The sequence below is a fragment of the Protomyctophum bolini genome (genome assembly GCF_963924005.1).
Source record: "Protomyctophum bolini genome assembly, chromosome: 3".
Lineage (NCBI taxonomy): Eukaryota > Metazoa > Chordata > Actinopteri > Myctophiformes > Myctophidae > Protomyctophum > Protomyctophum bolini.
Genome location: NC_137864.1, coordinates 17,722,212 through 17,727,211, shown reverse-complemented (window position 1 = coordinate 17,727,211; position 5,000 = coordinate 17,722,212). Strand labels below are relative to the sequence as shown.

The window sequence follows — 5,000 nt, the reverse complement described above, 5'->3', positions numbered from 1 at the left end:
AATAAACCCTTATCCGTGTTTTCACCCCGTCTGTGTCTGTCGCCAGCACCTCTTTCTGTCCACATGTCACTTCCACCTCCTCCCTGCATGCTTCCTTCCTTCCTCTCATCATGACCGCGACATCCCTAGTATCAACATTATATCCATATCATGATATTAGACTGGATATTGTCTGTGATTTGGGATATTGTACTATATGGCATATGTGTTATATAAAATATGAATATCGGGAAAAATCAGTATTGGCAGATGCTCAAAATCAAATGATCGGAATCGGATCGGGAGCAAAAAATCGTGATCGGGACATCCCTACCAGAAAGCAGTCGGGAACAGTGGTTTCGCCTACGTCACGAACCTCACGGTCTGTGACTTGGCGACCTGAACTGCTGCACATTTTTATGCGTTTTTTTGTAGCCGTGGATTTCAGGGAAATAATAGATAATAATAATAAACATTCCAGTTACATTCCATTAGGACACCGGGGGTAACGTGGTCAAGGTTCAAACTATTTCCTATTTCTATTCCTCGTGATAAATGTAACATCACGTCACTGTGAAGATATGGATAGAATGAGCAGCGATTACATGCATCTAAGACTGTGTTTTTCAACCCTTTTAATATTATCAAGGTCCATTATTTATTCGGCATTTGAGCCACGGGCCACGTTTGATGAGATTTGGCCAAAACTTTGAATATTTTGTTATCGCCGGATACGATTTAACCGCCCACAATTGAACGCTGCATTGATGTGGTCCCATAGGAGAGGCAAACGTTGATCAAAATAACAATTCTTCTACATTCTGTAATTGTGTAGACTTCTTGTAAATTAAGTAATACCAGATGTTTAAAGTACTTTTGAGAGTGTAAAATTAAACCAAATGGACCTGTAAGGGCCATTGTAAAAGCACTGCTCTAAGAGTATGGAAACAACTACATTGTGAAAGCGAACTTTAATCAGGGAGTTCAACAAACCATGTACAACCCAGATTCGGCACAAACAAGGGACCTCCTATGCCACCAAAATGTGGAACGCCCTACCAACAGTCATCAAGACAAATCCCTTGACTCCTTCAAAACCGCTCTCAAAGGGCAACTATAGAAGTGTATATTTGTACGTCTCTAAATGTTATGATGAATTGAAAATGGTGGACCCTATTGTAAACAAGTGTAATGGTTCATGGTGTCGTCCACAGTTTTTGTATTGAGTCGTGCTTGAAATGTACTGTAATTCTGCATAGGGTTAATAAATACTTCAATCAATCAAACAATCAATGCATAGACAGTGACACTGCAGAACCCCTGCGTCTTTGGGACATGCCATCCTCTCAACTACATCGAGACATTCATGAGACACATCATACTGAGAGAGGGGTGATTGAACCACATGCACAACAAGCTATACAGTATGCAATGTAAGTGTAATGAAGGTGCTAACTAACCATGGTACGGAAACTGCACCCCATCGTTTTCATGTTTTATCTTCCTCTCCTGCACACTCGCCAAATGGTGCTGCACTGCAAGTGGAGAAGATGTAATGTTAGAGAGAGAGAGAGAGAGAGAGAGAGAGAGAGAGCATTAGCATTTGTGTATCATGGACGTACAGTATAGTGAGTAATTGACAACATTTTACTGTGCATTTTTATATGGTTCCAAATGAGAGGAGGATGGTGGTGACATGTTGGGATTGTTGGACTGAGGATGAGGATCGTCCTGGACAGGATAATGTGTGTGACAAATCGTACGACTTTGACAACTGGACTAGTAATAATGAACAGGGCCTTTAAAAGAGTGGTGCCGAGACAGAGTGGTGCATGCATGTTGACAGAGGTGCATGGTGGGATATGTAGTTCAGTACCTGCGTCCATGTCGTTGGGCCAGCCGCTGGACTGGGAGGAGCCGGCGGCGGGCGAGCGTCCCGGGTAGAAGACGTCGTCCGTGGGGCTCTCCAGCTCGCTGTCGTCTAACGACTTCCTCTTGTTGGAGCTGGTGAGCAGAGGGAGAGGTTCAAAGTTCAATTACTTTAGGCTACTATAATTTTTGGGTCCTTGACATGAAGTAGTTGGAAAACTCTCATGATTTAGAAGACATTTTGTAGAATCTGGTCTCAGGTCTTTAAAGGGTTAACCACGTAAACCGCTGCCGTCTTAAGAAGAGAACTGGATTTGAGTTACAACTGTACTTTTGACCACTTTCACACCAAACTTCTTCGCCACAAACAGCCGATCTACAAACTCACCATGCGTTGTGACTCAACAACCAGTCTATAGGAGCTATAACAACGTATTGCAAATTTGCAATGCGACATGTTTTGAGCTTGTAAATTCTTTGGCTACGGGACACCATCGTACAATAAAGTACAAAATAGGTGAACCATTGCGAAAATAGCAGATCTACAAGCTCACCACGAGTTGTAACGCGGCATTGTGAGCTTGTGGATCCATTATTCTGGGGTGAAAAGGGGGGGAAAGGAGAGGGCCTAATATAGAGCCCTAGGGTACACTCCGGTCAACTAAGTAAAGGGTGGTTAAGTGGTCAAGTAGCGACGCACAGCAGGGGAATGTTTACATAAATCAATCACATTTTATATTAGCCAAAGACCACATAAAGACTTCCAGATTTAACAGATGTTTTACACAAAGTGGCATTTATACTTAGAGAAAGAGAGAGAGAGAGAGAGCAAAGTCACCAAAACAAACGCCAAGAACAAGAATGTTGAGACTCAAGGATGACAAGAGGAAATAGAAAGAGAGGCTGTTAGAAAACAGTAAACACACAAAGAAACAACCAAGATGCAAGATGCTGTGTGTGTGTGTGTATGTGTGTGTGTGTGTTGTGTGTGTGCGTGCGTATGTGCATGCGTGTGTGCATGCAAGTGTGTGCAAGCGTGCATGCATGTGCATGCGCGTGTGTGTGTATGCACGTGTGAGTACTGTAACTACCTCCGTGGAAGGTTTGCATACAACTCCACCTCAGACCTAAAGTGCCAACAAAAGATAGAGAGAGAGGAGGAGGAGGGAGAGGTGAAGATGAAGAGAAGGGGACAGGGGAAAGCAGAAACAGCCATCACACATTCATAAAGAGGAAAAGAGAGAGCAACAGTGAGGCACACAAGTATACACATGAGTGTCCCAAACTAGTGAAAATAGCTTGTAGATCTGCTATTTTCACTAGTTTGTGTCTCCCTGTCCAAACTATTTGAATATAGCTGATATACATGTGGAACGACAATTTGCACTACTTCTTAAAAGTTGTTTATTTTGGTACTTCGATTTTGTTTTTCATTTACTCGTGTTATAGAAATAATTGTTATAACGATTATAATTAAAACAAAATGTAGGAAACAAAACAAAAAAAGTTATTTACTCGTGATGTACTTTATCCACCAGCAGTAGAGCTACACTCGATTAGCATACATGAGCTACTGGCGCTAAAACTTCACATTCTTCCTTCAATGACTTGAGGACTTTTGGGGATATTATCAGTACAAATAAACATACATAAATTACGAGGATAACGACACGACACCCCCGTCAGGCAGAACAGAATCATATTTTCAGGTGTTTTTCTCATGCCAACATTACCCAACAAATACCCAACCCGTTCAGTTTACGAATACTGTGGGTTCCGACAGCTTCAATAGCTGGAAGCCTCATAACTGTCACTTTGATAACTATCTATAGGGCTTTTCCACTGCACTATAGAATGGTTCTGAGAACAGCTGTTTGGTACTGTTTCTGTTTGGTGCCGTTTGGTCTTTTTCACAGACACTGGGTGTGTGTTGCGGACCAGTTTTTATGGGTCCTGAGTAAATGTCACCGTTTTTCCATTTCCTACATAAAAAATATCTTACTTAAACGACAAAGCCAATGTATTTTTTTTTCCTAAATTAATTGATGGGTAAAAAAGTATTAAAAAAATGTTCAAGTAGTGAAAATAGCAGATCTAAATGCTAAATCTAAAAGCGTGAAGCCACCACAGCGCGAAGCCATCCCTATATTCCGATTAGCCGAAAATATCACACCTATACAGGTTTGTAGATCGGATATTTTCGTTTGATGCGCAGCGCAGTGCGGTCCTGGAAACGAGATTCCATTCCATTCCACGAGATTGAAATGTTAGTGACATTTCAGACCAGCGGAACGCAGCGAATTAGGCTAGAACCCAGGCTAGGAAAACGAGACTCTTTGACTTCACTTCCACACCAAGGCCACATGTCTGCCAAATGACAAAGAGCTGTGTTTGGGTATACAGTATGACATAATGTGTCACTCTGTGGTGTATATAATTACAGACAGGAGTTATGCTAGTAGAAAGAGCCCCCACATTGTCTTTTTATATTAATGACGTGCTTTAGAAACCACTGAGAGCGCCCACATTGTGAAGGGCGTGTCTAGTACTACAGTAGGCCCGTCACCATTGATTACGCGTCTGCCTGATTGCCATTATTTGAGCTATCACAATTAATTAGCATAAGCGTTAGAATGACTCCCATTCATCTGCATGAAAACAAACAGCTGGATGCAATGTGAACAGATGTTGTCATATTGCCATCATTGTTTCCATGTCGTTTCCACGCGTTCTATTTTAACCACGCTGTCAATCTGGCCAAACCGATATTTGGGGCATTTATAGGACAAAACCATTTCATACATGTTCTACAATTGATCATAACACGTGGCACATTTTTGAACATCATTGAAAGTATGAAATGATTAAGGTTTTTATCCATAGTACATTATTTATTTTTGATTGGTAGCAGTCACTATATCAAGTCATTTCTCTTTATCTTTCAGTAATGCATACTGTATTTCTATTTATCATTATCATTTATCATGTTTTTTTATTATGTTTTAATGTTCTTTTTTAAAGATAGTTTTTGGCCTTTTTGCCTTTATTGAGAGATTGGGGTGTGCACGCTTTCCCGACACAATAAAGGTCTGAAGCGCAGGGACATGCGATGCGAAAATGCGATGGTCCGACATGTGCTGCTCCCGTGCTTG

The 5,000-nt window shown here is 41.3% G+C and overlaps 1 pseudogene across 1 annotated transcript in view; it reads right to left on the bottom strand.

Annotated features, from left to right (window-relative positions):
- The window catches only part of LOC308313453 (nuclear factor 1 X-type-like), a 175,413-nt pseudogene that overhangs the window by 30,919 nt on the left and 139,494 nt on the right, over positions 1–5,000 (bottom strand). The window contains exons 7-9 of the transcript XR_013966198.1: positions 2,940–2,975; positions 1,856–1,983; positions 1,440–1,514 (exon numbers count right to left, since the gene is read on the bottom strand). The product of XR_013966198.1 is annotated as a nuclear factor 1 X-type-like (transcript). The remainder of the gene's footprint in view (positions 1–1,439; positions 1,515–1,855; positions 1,984–2,939; positions 2,976–5,000) is intronic.